The sequence below is a fragment of the Clinocottus analis genome, unplaced genomic scaffold, assembly GCF_023055335.1.
Source record: "Clinocottus analis isolate CAN_PGR_092001 unplaced genomic scaffold, fCliAna1.0.p SCAF_14, whole genome shotgun sequence".
Lineage (NCBI taxonomy): Eukaryota > Metazoa > Chordata > Actinopteri > Perciformes > Cottidae > Clinocottus > Clinocottus analis.
Genome location: NW_027175865.1, coordinates 5,968,903 through 5,987,577, shown reverse-complemented (window position 1 = coordinate 5,987,577; position 18,675 = coordinate 5,968,903).

Here is an 18,675-nt window from a genome sequence, read left to right as displayed (position 1 = left end):
TTTCATACTTCAAACTGGGCAAGCCAAAGAGGGCTCTGCTGTCTCTGTGACTTGGCTTATAAGGGTCTGGTTGTACAGTTCACTTACTAATAAAGTTCACTGTAGCTGCCATTTTCATTTGATGCAAAAAATCCTTATCAAAAAATATTTTGAGCATGCAGGTAGTGTAGATTAAACCTATAAAACAGTGACACAACAGCAACTAAAGAACACCATTAAATAGCAGGTGGTCACTTTTAGCTCTCCGCAGATTAGCAAATACACATTTCATTTCACAAGTCTCAAAATCGTATACTATAGAAAAAATGGTTTTCTCAAACCCATAAAAAAAAGTTGCAGCCATTCGAAAAAAGTACTTCCCTGCGATTTGGTGAATGAATCCTCCGCCCCGTGAAAAAGAAACTTCCGCCTCAGATGAAGTGTGTCCGTCTTTGTTTGACGGGACAGAGAGGCTTCAGTAGCCTTCAATAATCGGCTTGTTGGCATAACTGCGTCCACTCACCTCTCTCCTCCTCTTCCTCCTCCTCCTCCTCTTCCTCCTCCCCGCGGAGGAAGGGCCCTCCCTCTTCGAGGACGAGTCCCGGGTGGTGGTGCGGCTGCAGGTCTCGTTGCGCAGCCCGGACCGGGAGGCTCCAGGTGAGCCGCGAAGACTTAAGCTAACGGTCATAGGAAAACCCAGCGCCGGCATACCGGCTAGAAGTCTACTGTTACGCTCGATATTCATTTATTTTTCGATATACACTGTTGATTTAAGATATTGACTCCCTTTAATTGTCACATTTTAAAGTACCATGACAAAGGTTTTAGTTGTAACGTTTTAGTTGTAACGTTAAATAGCCGCACAAAAAGCGTAAAAAAAATCTTCAGTTGATTAAGATGCTCAATTTATTCTTGAATTCTTTAATGAAAAAGTCCGACATTTCTTAAAATTATCTTTTATTACACCTGTATTTTCAGCTACTTCAACGTTCTCAAAGACCTTCTCTCTCCCGCTATCTTCTGTCCGTGACCAGGTCAGTCTTCATTATATAGACCCCCTGTAGGCTATAAGGTCACATTTCACCATTGTGGGTCCATGCCTTCTCTGAAGTTACAGGTATCGTTTTCACATTTACACCTGTGTCTCCTGAACAGGCACACTAAAAAAAAACACAATTACTGGACCTCCTGGAGCTCGTGTTAGGGTTTCGGATACCATGCACAAAGTTAATCATGAATAACAATACCTCTCTGGATAAAGACAACTGATCCTATCTAAAGCTCGCTGATTATCATCAACATGTGAAAGTAATTGAAGTAGGATAGTTCTTTCTCCCATCTGATGTAGAAGTAACCTTCAAGCATGCTACTAAATTCTAGTTTCACACACACATGGTAATATTATATAACAATGATGTCAGACGAAGGGAAATGACACCAAAGAGACAGACAAAAGCATAAAGATATTTCACGAGATGTTTGAAAATAATTGTGCCATCACAGGGACGATTTTCATCATACTAGTCTAGTCAAATTGCTGCCATGTTGTTAATATAACATTGTCATTAAAAAAACAACTAAACTATGAATATAAACAACTGAAGGTTCATGAGATACAATTCTGAGGTATTTTAGATAACTTTTTAAGATTCACCTGAGAGCAATTAATCAACACACTCACAATGTTCAACATAAAACCTGGATTATTAGGTAGTTTGCATGTCGAAATGGCCTTGAGCAAGACACTGAATCCCCATTTGTTGCCCAGGCGCTCCACGAAGCTGCCCACTGCTCCTTAATATAAATGTCCAACTGTGGGACTAATAAGGGATTTAAAATAAAAAATATATACGTCTCCAGTAATTTTTATTAAAAACCAGTATATTTGTGCTGCTTAATTATGACATGTACATGTCATAATTAAAGCATTTTAATGTGTAATGAGGAACAGAGGCTTTCCAAATACAGATGGATCAACACAAAGTTGAATGCACGGCTGTTTCTCTCGGCTTATACAAAGGTAATGTTTTGAGAAGCTTATATGTTTTATTTTACAAAGAAGTGACATTATATAACACATTTTATTAAATACCACGAGTAACAAAGAAATGCCATGACCACAGTGTTTGCATTGCAAAGTAACAGGAATGACAAATAATTTTTAAAAAAAAACCCAGATGTGGAAAGTTGAGATTTTACCCCTTTATATTCGTCAGATAAGGGGTTTGCCTTCGGTGCCACATAGTTTCCTAAAAGACAGAATTGAGCTGTATTGTTATCATTAAACTATTTAAATTCCATTTTTCACAAATGTTTGATTGATATTTGAGACTTACTTCGCTCTTGTGTCATCTGTCACATAATCACAGATTGGCCTGTAACCATTCACTTGTGCTTTCAGATGTTTAATCTCTTGGTTCCAGGCGTCAGAATCTGATTTTAGATATGCTGAGTGACAAAAAAAAAAAGAAGATAAGGAACAAGTTAGACATAATAGTAATTCTTGTATACTACCACATGATGGCACTAGCAGCTGAGAGCTATCTGTGAGGTCATTGAGCGTAATACCTTCAGTTTCTGTGCGGTCCTTCTCCTTGGTCACCAGCTCGTCTGCCTTTCTTTGCTAAAATAGTGTGGGAGAAATGTTAGTTAATACAACATGGAATATAACATGGACTGAATATTCACTTGTGAGTCTTTACCCTACAACTACATCCCGGTTCCTCTAACAGGAGGGTGTGTTGTTCCCCTCAGCCCTTCCCTACCGACACCCCTTCCACCGGCGTCCTTGCTCAGACCACAGACATCTTTGAATCTGACCTCCATTGTGATCTGAACTACACAACGGGGCAACTGTAGCTCAGTGGTAGAGCAGGGTCGTCTTTCAATCAGAGGATCGGTGGTTTGATCCCTCTCTAGTCAATGGGCCCTTGGGAAAGACACTCCCATAGCTAGGCCTACGGTGTGTGAATGTATGTCTTGATGGGCAGTGAAAGGTGCTTTGGTTAGTTGTTTTACGAGGTCACACAATGAATTTGAAGGGTTGTCAGATGTTTAATGAGGCGGAATATTTCATTGAGAAATATTGATACAGTTGACATCTGTTTTACAGCTGAAGTATAAAGTGTCATAACATTTAATACTCAAGTTAAGTGCAATTACCTTAACATTGTACTTAAAGGAACAGTGTGTAGCAATCAGGGAGCTGTGTTGCAGAAATGGACTGTACTATCAATTAAAAGTATGTTTTAATCACCTAAAATATGAAATGTGGTCTTTTATTAACCTTATATGAGTTTATATACGGACCAGGTTCTGTTCAAGGAGCCGGCCGCCGTGTTTCAAACCAAACCTGACAGTGGCTCTACAGGGGAGTGCTATACCGTAGTTCTCCTACACTTGTCATACAAGTGTCAGGTAGTCCACAACCCTACCGCTAGATGTTGGCAAATCCTAATAAATTCGTTCCACCACTGACCACTGAATGTGTTTATAAAGCCCTTCATACTGAACATGTAGTGTTCATAAATATTCATAAAGTTTTCTAAAGGCTTCACGTTTCACTGTGAAAAAAAAAACATTGTGCCAGATAAGAGTGAAGATTTGTTTTCCTGGACTACACCCTGCCCTCCAGCATTTTACTGGCAACACACAGAACAGGTGAAGAGCCACAAAAAGAAGAAGAAATCTTTCACCTTTTTTGCTTGACAGATGTCAATTTCTGTTTTCATCTTCTTTATATGTGTGCCAGGTTTGGCCATCTCAGCCTCCAGGTCCTCCATTACCTTTCCCCCCTGAGCCAGCACCTCTTCCAGCTGGACATTAGAGCTCTCTAGTTTTGATATTTGATTACGCAGTCTCTCCAACTCTGTTGACAGCTTTTCTTTTCTCCAGTACAGGACGGTCAACGCTTGTTGTTGACTCAGAATGACCATCACCAGTGCCGTGGACATGAGGATGGATAAAATGGCCACAAACCCCTGAGCCAGCATTGAAGCAGTTTGGGGTTCTGTACTGCGGAAAGAAAACAAGAGACATAATAACATATGCAGAAGCACCGAGATGACAAATTTCACACAGTGTTCAGTCAACTTTTATCAAAAAGAGTGTCAGAACAATAGCTAGTTAAACTTCCTACTTCCCACTCTTAATCACATTTACATCTTACCTTCCTATGTAGGTGGACTACTTTAGTTCCAGATTTCATATATTTACAAATGTGCCACACAGATTGTGTGTATCTTGGCAGCAAACAACCAAAGTGATTTACAACTGGTATCAGTTCAGCTCTTTGCACTTTTTGCCACCTCCCTCTTTCTCAACAGACCGGTTGAATAACTCACTCAGCATTCTGTGTATCATAAACAATCACTTGATAAAGATCACAAGTGTAGTTTGTGATATGCAAAGTGGTTTTACCCGGATTCAACAAAAAAGAAGAAGAAGCTGATGGCTGATTGGAGCATTTGATTATGCCTGTAATAATTAGTGACAGTGGGAGGGTTGTGGGTGAATTCAATTCAACTGTTGTAGTGATAATATAATGAACTGTGTGTCTCTGTGTGTGTGTGTGTGTGTGTGTGTGTGTGTGTGTGTGTGTGTGTGTGTGTGTGTGTGTGTGTGTGTTGCTCTTGTAAAAACACAATTGACTCCCCTCACCATGACTCTTTCTAAAGATTTGCCTCCCAGCTATAGCGGCAGTAATTCAAGTAGATGACGTCAGGTTGGACCTGGTGTCACATTAACACCAAGTTTGGAAAAAGTAATGCAAGCTAATATCGCTCCAGTTATTAAAGCTGTTCAACGTGTCTTACAAAATTGGGCTAAAACCTTTTTTGTCAAAAATTTGTGGGTAAAAGAATTGAAAAAGACACATGAATAAGTTAGTTTTGCCCAACTGGTCTATCTTTTTTTTTAAAAATTTTTTCACTTTTTATGGACTGCTGTTGTTAATCTGCTAGACTATAGTTATCCTCAGAAACCATGAAACCTGAAACCATTTCCATCTATCTCTCATTCTTCGTCAACTCAGGTCTCACCAGCGTGACTGGCTTTACTGGAGTTGGAAAAAATATGTAGTTATTTGCTCAAACACTTGACAACAAAGTTTGCAAACAGTTTGATTGTTTCAACTTTTCTTGTTTGTTTTGCTCCTTAAGTTTTTCTTTTCTTTTGGGGTCTTTAGGAAGTCCGTCCCCTACCTCAGTGTTGGTTCAACTGTTATGCTACTTTCTGTTAACTTTTGTTCTGTTTTAATGTTTTCTTTTTTCAATATATCATTGTTATATAAAATTATTCATTTACAGTTTTAATTATGCACACTTTGTACTTACAGATTTTTTTAATTTATCATTTTTCATATAAACTGTTCCTTTATAAAACAATTCTCAGATTAATTAAGTGAAATAAACCATTAAAAAATCCATTATCTTCTAACAAACACATTGTCGAGACTATTTTATCTTTTCAATTGTGTTCCTGAAGAATAAATAGAACAATCAGTCAAAGTCTTTATCGTCTAACATCACACAAAACATACCATTGGTACAATTAAGAAACAGCACCAGCGCGTCACAGAGCTCTTGATCGTTGCGAAATAAGTCTCACGATAGCATTGAGAGTTATGCATTCAAACCACTTACACCCTCCCATTATTCTTGCAGGTGGTGACCAAGCTGCCACAGAGTCAACAAATAAATCACAGTTGTCGAATGTTTTACAGTAACACTATGAAGTCAAATCGATGGGCTCAAAGCCAGCAGGCTAATCGCATATAACAATGGTCACGCAGGGTGAGTCATTTTAAACTCATCTGTATAATAATCGCAGCAGTCTTACGTCCTGTTTTAGTAGTTTTGCATTACACTTTGAACATACTTTGCTTGTTGTTATACATTTTTACTTACTTTTTTCACTGCAATGAACTCCTTTATCACCTAGTAAAATATGATTAACTTCTTAAGGTTATCTGTCTCTCAGGCAAGGAAGATTTTTGCAAAAATAGGTCATGTGATGCTGTATTTGCACACTTGAAAAAGCCACGTATAGAAGCTGATTGGTCCATTGGCAGCAGCCAGAACGTATTTAATGATCCTCAGATCCACCTGCACCCCTGAATGCCTGTTGACCAGCTTAGGTGAGAATGATTTTGTTAACTAAAGTATTAAACGAAATACTGCAAATTCTGTGTAAGCAATTTTTTTATTATAAAAAAGCATTTTTCTTGTAATTTCGTTGTGTTCATGATATTTTTGTATTTTACGTAACAGAGACAAAATTGAGGTTTGCAACATGCAGCACGGCCAAAAGTTAAAAAGATGAAATGTTCCTGATTTATTGGTTTCTTTTTAGGTGTTAGGTCCCCCCACTGACAAACATGGGGTTGTTTGTTGCAATCCTTTCAGCTCTGCTCCTGAGTGGTAAGTTATCAAGCATTATCTTTTAAATAATCATATTTTATAAATAACGGTTGATGACAAAATGTTTCAGTTTCACGTCTATATGTGAGTTGAACTAGATCACAATTAAAGTTAAGAATGTAAAGAAATTAAGAATGTACCTTTTGTCACAAACGGTAAGAGACACATTGTTTCAAACAGCTCAATACTACGTTAGACATTTATTAATATTTCAGAAATGTATGTACTTGTCTACGGGTTCTAAGTACATAACCTAACTTATTTTTTGTTGACTGATATTCTGCATGTAAAAATCGCCCTTAAGAGATTTTTAATGTTTTCCAGGATTTTGCAGAGGAGGACCAACTACTTTAACACCACAGTCAGGCACCTGCTGGGTCTTAGGAACGGTCCACTCCACCTTTGATAACAATACTTACAACTTCATGGGTAACTGCACCTACACCCTAGCCAAGAACTGCCATGTTGATGACTCCCTCCCAGCCTTTGAAGTGGTGACCAAGAACACGGACGAGGCAATTGTAGGGGTCCCGACAGTGGAGACGGTCACTGTCAATGTTTACGGGATCAACATCAATATAGTTCGCTCTGAGTTTGGTATTGTCCGGGTGAGTCAGTCAGTAATGTTGATTCCTATTGTATTCTACTATCGAACAAACAAACGAAAAATAACAAAAGTAAAGATAAGATAAGATAAGATATTCCTTTATAAGTCCCGCACTGGGGACATTTACAATTCATTCATATATTTTTCAACATATTGTATAAATAGTTCTGTGCAAGTGAAATCACATCTATTTTCAGGTGAATTATCAAAAATGGAGTCTTCCGATCAACTTAAACAATGGCCAAGTGACGCTTTCTCGAAAAGGTCTGTATGTCATCATCAAGACAGACTTTGGACTGCAAGTGGAGTACGACTGGAACGAGTACGTTTCCGTCTCAGTGCCCGGCACTTTTGCCGGTAGTGTGTGCGGCCTGTGTGGCAACTTCAACAACAAAGCGGAAGATGATCTCACCACTCCCAGTGGCTCAATGGCCAGCAGTGTGGCAGCTCTGGGAAAGAGCTGGAAGGTTCCCGGTGCTGCACATAATGCCAGTTGCCAAGATGGGTGTGGTGAGCAGTGTAAAAACTGTCCTCTCAGTGTTGTTCAGAAATTGGAGAGGCAAATCTTCTGTAGCGCCCTCATTCAAAATTTTGTAGAACTTCTGGGCTGCCAACCTATCATTGACACCAAAATCTTTCAAAACAACTGCATGCTTGACGTCTGTAGAGGTGAAGCTATGAACACGTACCTCTGCAACGCTCTTCAAGGCTACGCTTTAGTCTGTCAGAGGTTTGGGGCCCAAGGACCCAACTGGAGGACTTCGACTAAATGCCGTGAGTAATCCAAACTAAATATTATATTGTAAACACATGCTAAAGAATGCAGTGGGTGAATGTTAAAAGTTGTACAAAATACATTTTTTGCAATGAACTTAGAAAATATGAAAAATATATGTATAATATAAAAATAATGTTGAGGTTAGGACTGTTGATGGGACAAAACATTGTGAAAGTGTCACTTTGAATTATGAATAATTGTGACAACTGTTCTCTCTATTTTTGATCAATTAATGGAGAAAATAATCGTCAGATTAATACAAAATGCTGACCTCCACCTCAACCAACAACAGTAAAATACTGCTTCTATGTAAATGCATGAGTAATAATAATAAAGGTCTAATATATTAGTATTTCCTCAGAGGTCATGTTTCTTCATAGAACTTTTACTTTAATACTTTAAGTACATTTTACCGATTTGACATAGTTTACATATATTTACTTCAGTAACATTTTCAATGCAGCTTGTCACCATAGTATTTCTACATTACTGTAGTACTTTTATTTAAGTAAATGATCTGAAAATGTCCTTCATCACTGAATACACGTGCACAACTGGATCTGTCTCCTGTTTGTCCACACAGCTGCACCCCTGTGCCCAGAAAACGGCCACTTTGAGTTCTGTGGTAGTAGCTGTCTACCCACATGTGCAAACCCCGACCCTCCCACCAAATGCAACAACACCTGTGTGGAGACATGTGTCTGTAATGACGGCTTCATCTTCAGTGGCATAGAGTGTGTCCCCAAGGCTCAGTGTGGCTGCGTGTATGAGGGTCGCTATGTGGTACCCGGAGCCTCCTTCTGGGGCGGTGAGAGCTGCACCAAACGCTACACATGCTCCGCTGGTGGAAGCTTGTCCTTCGTTCAGACAAGCTGTCCCGCCGGGCAGGAGTGCCAAGTGGTGGAAGGGATCAGAGGTTGCTATGCTGTCAACTATGCCACGTGTATGGTGTCTGGTGACCCACATTTTGTGACTTTTGATGGGGAACGCTACAACTTCCAGGGCACTTGTGCGTATGAGCTGGTTGGCGTCTCCTCCAATCAAACCGACCTGGAACATTTTAGCATTATGTTGCAGAATAATGGCCAAGATAAGAAGATCGGGTCCGCTGTCCAGCTGGTAGAGGTTAAAGTGGACGGGTACACCATCATCATCAGCAAAGAGCACCCCGGTGCTGTTGTGGTAACGTATCTTCCGAATAAAAAACATCTTACTTGTAGGGCCGCAAGTAATAATTGTTATTGTTTTGACAATCAGTTACCTGACAGATTACTTGCTCAAGAAATTATGAATTGTTCAGGCTGGACAACACCATGAAACAAGTAAATAACTTCATAAAGCCCAATGTGGCATCATCTAATGCCTTGTTTTGTTCAACCAGCTGTCCAAAACACAAAGATGTATTCAGTTATATGGTTTTCGTATCAAAATTGGTTTAAATTAATTTTGTGAATAAACAAATAGTTGCAGCTCCACGTACATTTAGTTATTTTTTAAATATACTGTATGTATTTATCATTGTGTGTACAAAACACTTTATTACTATTATCTTTTTAAGGTAAATGGCGAGCTCACCAACCTCCCTTTGACGCTGAACAGCAATAAACTCCATCTTTACCCGAGCGGCTGGTTTGCTGTTATCGAGATGGACTCCGGAGTGAACGTGTACTACGACTGGAGCAGTGTAGCAATCGTCACCGTTCCCAGTACGTACAAGGGCGCCACGCAAGGTCTTTGTGGCAATTACAACCTCAACCCCAAAGACGACATGCAGATGAGAGATGGGAAACAAGCCGCCACTTCTGAAGTGCTCGGTCAAAGCTGGAAAGTCGCCACACTCCCCGGCTGCAAAGACGGCTGCATCAGCACCTGCCCCGGCTGCAGCGCCACTCAGAAAGAAACCTACAACACTAACAGTTACTGTGGCTTAATCAGCGACCCTGCGGGCCCCTTCCGTGACTGCCACGTCAAGGTCGACCCCACAGGTTTCCTCAACGACTGTGTGTATGATGTCTGTCTTAACCAGGGTGGGAACATTCAGTGCAAGACTTTGACTGCCTACACAGCCGCCTGCCAGCTGAAAGGTGCCACAGTTTACTCCTGGAGGTCAGCTCAGTTCTGTGGTGAGGACATCTATTTATCAAATTATTGTGAATGTCTTTAACCCTGATAGGGCTTAAATAGTTCTAACCATGCCTTCTTTCTAGATTCCCAGTGTCCATCAGAAAGCCATTACGAGCTCTGTGGCAACGGATGTCTCAAGTCATGTCAGAAAGACCCCAACTGTGGAGCTCAGTGCATGGAAGGATGTGTCTGTAATGATGGTTATGTGCTGAGTGGAGGTAAATGTTTGCCTGCGGACCAGTGTGGCTGCACATTTGAAGGGAAATACTACCACCACGGACAGGTCTACTACCCCGATGCCCTTTGCCAGAAGAAATGCACCTGTAACGGCACAGTAAGGATGACATGAACGGAGAGTTTTAAGGCGTTATCTAGGTTTATTTTTCCAAGATCTGTTTGAAACAATGGGAATGCAATTTAATGCACAACATGTTCAACAATGATCAAGCAGGTATGTCTTTTCACATTAGATGCAGTGTAAGCAGTCCTCTTGTGGTCCAAATGAGAAGTGTGAGATGAAGAATAACGTGCGATCATGTCAGCCTTTGGGAAACGGAGTTTGCTCCATCATTGGAGATCCACATTACTTCACCTTTGACAACACCACCTATGACTTCCAAGGCACCTGCACCTACATCGCCGCTGAAAGCTGCCACCTTGGCGACACGCAGCTGCCTAAGTTCTCGGTGGTGGTAGAGAATGAAAAGTGGTATGCTATGTCTGACAACCCCGAGGTGTCAGTGGCAAAAATGGTAGCGGTAGAAGTTTACGGAAGCGTCTTGATTCTCCGCAGTAATGACATTAATATGGTTTGGGTAAGTGACTTCTATGATTTAAAGATGCGGTGACCATACTTCACGCTAACAGTGATTTGATTTATATATTGAAGTGAGTTACAATGTGAAAGGTGTCCTATCTGGAGATTAACCTGAAAGATTTATTGATGGAATCTACAGAGCTTCTTGGATTTTCAGATAATTTTTTAGTTGTCCAGGCCACAATTCAAACTTTCAGCAAAACAGCTCTAATAAACTCTTGGTACATTACTTGTTCAAGACAAAACAACAAACAAAGTTATCGTCTAGCTGGTGAACACATATCTAAATGGCAGAGATAAAAAACAGAGCTATATATTTGCAATGAAAGTCATTGTGATATGCCAATTCAATCAAATTAGGTGTTGCTAGTTTAAGGGCTTGGACTGAGTTAGTGAACTATGCAAATGAAGATTACAACAATGATAGACATCATGGAGAGTCAAAATGGGTACTATTGTTCATAGTCAGATAAATGTTACTGTATGACCAATGTATCTAAAATAAGTACTTATTATTTCTGCAGGTAAATGGAGTCATATATGAACTTCCACTTAACCTCAACAACGGTGCAGTGATAGTTTCTCAGGAGGGGGATTATGATGTAATTAGTACCGACTTTGGACTGAGGGTCGCGTATGATCTGGTCTACCACGTCACTATCACTGTCCCGGGAAACTACAAGGGCAAAACCTGTGGTCTGTGCGGCAATTTTAATGATGACAAAGCAGATGACTTCCAGCTGCCGGATGGAAATTTGACCAAGAACATCCAGACCTTTGCAGCAGCGTGGAAGGTGGCCGTGCCTGGAGCGGTGTGTGATGACGGGTGCACTGGCGACAAGTGCCCCAAATGTGAAGCTTCTGAAGAAACCCTGATAAAAGAAAAATGCTCAATAATCACCGCTCCCAAAGGTCCATTTGCCGCTTGCCAAGATGTGATTGATCCCGCCCCCTACTTCAGAGATTGTGTCTATGATACTTGCATTGCTAACAATAATGAAAGCGTGCTGTGTCTCAGTGTCGCTGCATATGTGTCAGACTGCCAAGCCGTTGGCGTAAAGATTCAGGACTGGAGAAGTTCTGTTATCTGCCGTGAGTCTGCACATTTTTATTATTCATTGTACACTGAAATATCCATCTCTTTACATCTGTTCAACACTTTTACGTTTAAGATTTCTCTCTCTAACGACTAACTCCTATTATGTTATAACAGCTTTTAAATGCAGTGCTGGCAGCCATTACGACATCTGTGCACTGTCATGTAACTCTCCATGTCCTGGTCTCTCTGACCTCGTGACATGCTCAACAAAGTGCGTCGAGGGCTGTGTCTGTGATAAAGGCTACCTCTACAATGGAACTGGCTGTGTGCCCCCGGACCAGTGCAGCTGCTATTACAATGGCCAAAGTTACAAGGTGAGAAGTTATTCTATATTATTGTTTCATTACAGGTAGATTAGATCTGATGAAGTGAAGCTGGATACTATTCAGTCTGTTGGTAAACACATTTTGTGTCGAGGCTTGTGCAGTGCTCAACATCCATACACTAGACATTCATCTTATTCATTAATATTCAATGACGTGGAATTGTGAGGAGGAAATGTTTGGGTCTTTTCTCCTTTCTGCCGATATTCTAATCAATATTCTCCTAAATTATAAGGGACAGTGTGTCAAAAACTCAAATTGGAGACGAGTTGCTGTGTTTATAATTAATCCTGCTGCAATATAAGTGAAGGAGGAGCAGTATGGCCACTAAATAAACGTAGGCAGTACAAAGGAGAGTACAGACTTGTGAGATTGTGTATGTTTCCTACTTCTGCAGACAGAAGCTCTGTCCATTTTCTAAGCCTATCTGTTCTTTAGAACATTTTAGATGTGCACCGACCCCCCAAAAGGGCATTTTTAAAGGCAGAAGAGTTCGCCTCTACCACTTGAAACATGGATGACGTGAACACTAACGCATACTCCCAACTTCATTACACTACAAACTCTGAAAGTAGGGAGGCCACATTAACCATGAACCAAACCATGTCATTTGTTGCAGATTGGAGAGTCCATTATAACTGATGACTGTCACAGGATTCACACCTGCCAGGCCTCTGGAGTAGTTCTGTCTCAAAACATGTCATGTGACCCCAGGAAGAGTTGCCTGGTCGAGAAAGGCGTGATGGGCTGTCACGTTCATCAATGCCTTTTGGGCCCCAATGGGAAACTCACTGAATTTAATGGGGAGGCTGGTACCATTGCAGTGCCAGGATCCTACGAGGTTATCAAGAGCTGTGCCGTCTCTCCGACGTCACCCTGGTTCAGGGTGGTGGCGACGTTGAAGACGTGCACTCCTGGTGTCAACACAGTTGTAGCTGTGCATGTGTTCTTAAATGAAGGGGTGATCACAGTCGACAGAAAACATCACGTCTGGGTAAGTGCCTGGATAAAGATACGACATTAATCTTACTTTGAAAAAATGAACGTTACTATAAAGTGTTCAATCTGCGTTCACAGATAAATGGAAGAGCGTTGACTCAAACCACTTTCTCCCAGAACGGTATGAAAGTGGTGGTCTCTGACAATACAGTGAGAATTAACGGCACGTCCAGCTTTCAGGTGTCCTATAGTTCAACTAATGAGCTCACTATTGCTGTCAGTGATAAAGTAGCTGATGTGGTTTGTGGGGCATGTGGGACCATCAAGACTGCTGTCACAACACAAGATGGTCTGAAAAAGAACCCGCTGATCTATTTTCTCGAGCTGAATACTGCGCCGCTGAACATTGGGCAGTGGCTAGCTCCTGATTTCCCCAACTGGTAAGCAACATAAATTAGGCTTTTAAATAATGGCTGCTACTAACAAGACCTGAACACCATGAACCTATGAAGTAAATCCACAGAATTGTATTTTTCTATAATAGAATCTCACAAACTAAACAAAAATCTAACTGCACATAAGTCACTTTTGCAAATTGCATGTAAATCAGATTATTATTATTGTTGTAATTATTTCTTCCAGATTTGCATATGATAGAATTGTTATTTACTTACACCTTTCTTCAGTTTGAAAAAATAAATGTCTCTGTTTCTTTTTCAGTGATTTGTAAATTTCAGTCCTGCCAGCTTTTCATCAACTGCATTGATCAACATCCTTCCGCGCTAACCAGACTGACAGCATCATTGATTAATTAAATCCTTTTTATTTATATAGATAATCCCTTATCCCATTACTTGCTTCTTTTAAATTGGTTTAATTCTGAAAAATATATTTGTCTTCTCAAACATCTGTAATACTTTATTCTTAAATAAAAACTGAAAAATTTAGCTTGGGAATAAATAATATCAACAGATCAACCACTCGAAAGATTATGACGCATTTCACTGTGTACTCAATAAACAATTGGTTTAATGTCTGTCTCTTGTGTAACTGATACTAATCTGTTGACTCATCATCAAACCATCAAGCACCTTCAAGCTGCTGTAGCGTCCCCTATTTTTAGTTAAAGTACACCAATTGGAAACAAGACAAATTAATGAAAACATCTGGCACCCCAAGAGTGTGTCTCATTATACACATAGCGGTGATATTTTTTTGAACAACTGGAAAGGTCAAATGTGGCACGGCATTTGCTGAAATGCTGACTGTAAAATTGTGTTTGAGTTTGACAAGAAAGTTGGTAAGTTCTCCATTTAGCTGCATAGCAACACTAATTACTAATTACACAATGAAAAAAAATCAATCATACTGTGATAAATATGGTCGCAAAGCAAACAGAGCAACACATGCAGTAGACGAGAAAGAATTAAATCCAATAAGTCACTATTTGACAGTTTCAGATCGGTTTAGTGATAACACAACAGAGCACAAGTTATGGGTGATAAATATATGAAGTCACACCCCCAACAAACACTTGAAATACAAAACAGACCCATCAAATACTAATTTTCATGTTGTCAAACTACATATTACATCTTTAACAAATATTTAAAAAGAATGCCTGTAAAATAGAAAAAAAAGGGCAGTGATTCAAATGTTTTATTTAAGTTTCAATCCTAGGAAGTGAAAAACTATTAAAGTAATTCAATGATTTTCCAGCAAGTACGTCCTTCATTTCCCTCACATGAAACAAGTCAGAACACTATTTGTGGCAGATAACAGAAAGCACACTCAATCAGTTTTTGAAAACAGGTTGTGGGAGTTTGCTGTCAAGTATTAACTTCTGGGAAAGACATCAGAATGATAGACGTATAATATGTTTATTTTTTGATTTTGTTCTACTCTTTAGACCATTTTTATATTAAAAGTGGAAATTTCAAGGAGGACATTTTGACATCTGTCTCTCAGGGTTCAGATGGACTACAGTTTTAGTTTTTGTAGCCTATGAGCAAACTAATGAGCTTTCATCCATCACAATCCTGACTTGTGGCTAATCACAGCTTTTCTTAAACTTGATGATACTCTGAACAAGGATTTTGATCAGGCCTTTTTACAACTTAAGTTCAATGATATATTTAAATGACATCATCAAACTATACCAAAAAACCCTTTGCTGCCTCATAAGTGGATAAAACCGATCATTGTGTCGAAACAAATACCAGGAACTCCCCATAGGCTCAGGCTTAATGACTTGCTTAATGACAAGGGGAGTTTCTGGTGTTTGTCTCTACACAACGACCGTGTTCATCCAGTTTATCGTGTTTATCCCCAGTCTCAAACTTGATGACACTCTGATGAAGACTTTTGATTAGGCCTTCTTACATCAAACTATACCAAAACACGTTGCCGCTTCAGAACTAGATAAACCCGATCTTTGTGTAGAAACAAATTCATAACAATTTGTGGTATTTAAACTCCCCTCCCTAAGGCACTGGCTTAATGGCTTACTTTACAAAAACACTTAGCGAGGGGAGTTTCAGGTGTTTTCAGTTTATCCAGTTAAGTCCCGCCCCCGCCCTCCCCCAAACCCCTACCTCTCCACACACACACACACACACACACACACACACACACACACACACACACACACACACACAAAAGGAAAACAGTCAACTTTTAACCCCCCCCCCCCCCCCACCCCCACCCTCCACCCCCTATCACTACCTTTGCTTTATATAAGCTGGTTGCAGATCAAGTCCCAATATCTTTGAGAGACCTAAGCTTCGTCTGGACAAGCATACAGCTATGATTTCGATTGGAGGCGTCACAGGACTTTTGATAATTGCACTGCTTTACAGTGCAGATGTGGGAGGTAATTTGTTCTAGATTCTTGAAGCATTTATAGTTAATGCACTCTTCTATTTGCAATGCTGTTAACTTCTGTGTTGCTTTATGTTCTTTGCCTACAGAGACCAAAAGGAACTCTCTCAATGAGCCTGACGTGCCTTTCCCACCAGCTGCTCCCACTGCTCAGAACCTTGATGCCATTTGCAATCTAGGTGAAGGCCGTCCCAGATACCCGTCCAGCTTCTTCCCGGATTCCGGTTTCAGTCACTTCCGCCGCCGCGGAGTCGCCATCAACCGTCTGGAGGGGTGGTACAGTTGGTGCTGCAGAGAGCAGAGCGAGCAGAGCGAGCAGCTCCTCTGCTGCGCCCAGCAAGCAGTGAGTTTCTGCCTGTTTGTGCATGGAGGGGAATTATATTACACCCTTATTTATGAATAAAGACAGTTATAACAGTATTAAGGTGAGACAGCACGAGTACATCAGTTTGTTTTTTTTACAAATAAGTATAATAACAATATAATATAAATAAATATTTTGATTAAAAATCATAACAAAATGTCAACAACTATATAGTATAGTCGTATAAATATATTTGTTTGCTCCAAAAATTTACACTAAACTGATAGTTTAATATATTATATTTGTTTATCATCTTTTGTGATTTTGTTGTTCTGTGGGCACCTTAACATAAAATGTTTTAATAAATGAATATTTTTTTAAATGCAGCAACAAGAAAAATACCTCCTGCACCAATATTTCATAATAATAATGAAATAGATTTAATAATTGGAAATATACCAATCATTTTAGTATAACTATAATTTAATAATTGTATATATAACAATGTCAATCACAACAATGATTCAAGTCATAATTAAAAAATATGTTTAATTGTTTGCTTTTATGAATATCAAGATAAATCGTTACAAGGATCTCAGTGCCTGAGTTCATAGGATCAGCACCGGACTAGATTAAAAGACAAAAGACAGTAGTCGTCTAATCTTCTGCACCCAAATACAAAGGAATAGAAATAACTTTAGTAACTAAAATGGGTTAAGATGAAACATGCTTTTCAAAGGGAGATGAAATACAACTTTGTGACTTTAAGTATGTTTTTCATCCAGTGGAAACAAAGCCTGTCCCAGTTCTGTGTCGAGGAGTACTCCACCATGACTAAGGCCTATGTGTGCTGTGCGGACAATGGAGACGCTCGGTGGACGTGCTTCAACAGTGAGCAGCCGAACCCAAACTATGAACCAACACCAGGTTACACTGCACCCCGTGTCCCCGAGGAGTCAGGATTCACCTTCAACACAACTGCTTGCTGAAGTAAATCTATACAATATAAAAACAAAAGTGAACCAAATAGTTATGTTAAACTATTTTGAGATTAAATACATATTTGTGTGTAACTTTGGGGAGTGATTTTGGGTTAATGTGCTGAATAAAACCTGTAAAATGCTGAGTTAATAATGTGATATGTCTTGCAGATCTTGGTCACAGAGGAGGACAGGACATGCTGGTTGTGTAATGCTGAGTCAGGATATAACAGCTGAAGTCGGTTATTTTGACAATTGTATTTTAACCAGCTTTGTCACAACAACAGATAACATGTTTTTGTTCTGGAAATGTTCACTCCCTGTCACAGCTCAAATAAATTGTGTTTCGAGCAAATTTCACAGTTTCTATATGCACGGTAGTATTCTTTGTTATGGAAATAATGGATGATATATAGACATTACAGTTTTTGTATATTTTATGTTATTGAGCCACATAATAACTTTGGAGAAACAGCAGGATGGCAGCATCAAATGAAAAACATAAAGTTGGGTTTTGAAACAAGTTTAAGTCTTGTAATAAACAAATTGCATGTGTAGTTAAACAAAAGGTCACTGGGGGCCGCTATTTAATGTCATAATTGCGTGTTTGACATTTACAGATAATTTTGAGTGTGCTGCTAAACCAGATTAGCAATGTGATAAAGTCACAATAACATTTTTTTTAGAAAATCTTTAGAAAAGGCTTTATCCGCTGTTTGAGGCAATAGACAACAGAACCTTGGTGTTTACTTATTGACATGAAATTACAGCTAACCTAGAGGCCCTGGGGAAGAAATTTAGAAAGAAATACATAAATAACAAGCTCTGGAAGAGATACATAAAGCTGTAGAGCATTAAAGTAGACCATATAGTTCTGTAAAGATGAATTAGGAAAACGACTTTTTGTAAATGTTAAAATAAACCGGTTCGCTGCAAGTTAGGAAAATAAAGTCCAGCTAACATCCTGGGAATGTTAAGAAAGAAGGTTTGTGGTCACTGTGATGTTACACACAAAAAGTATGCCAACTAAAACCACAAACTGCTGGTTTGAAGGTTTATGGCAGGTGGTGAAGTTAACATTTGGGTGGACAATAACACACATAATAGTGAGAGTTACTCTTTATCAAAAGTGTTTTCTGTTAAAACCAGTGTTTTTGGGCAGGTACATTTTTGTCTTGAAATATTATGACTTCATTCTCATATTATTATAACTTTTTTTCTTTAAAATAATTAAACTATTTCCTAGAAAGTTAAATCGTGTTCAAACACATAATCTATAATAAATTCCACAGGTTTATTCATTAATTTTTAATGATTTATCTCATCAGCTTTTTCAAGTTACGGAGAAATCAATAAGAAGAGCAAAGCGTTCCATAATGATCAACTTGATCAAAGCATAATGCTTTAAAATAATGGTAAAAAAATA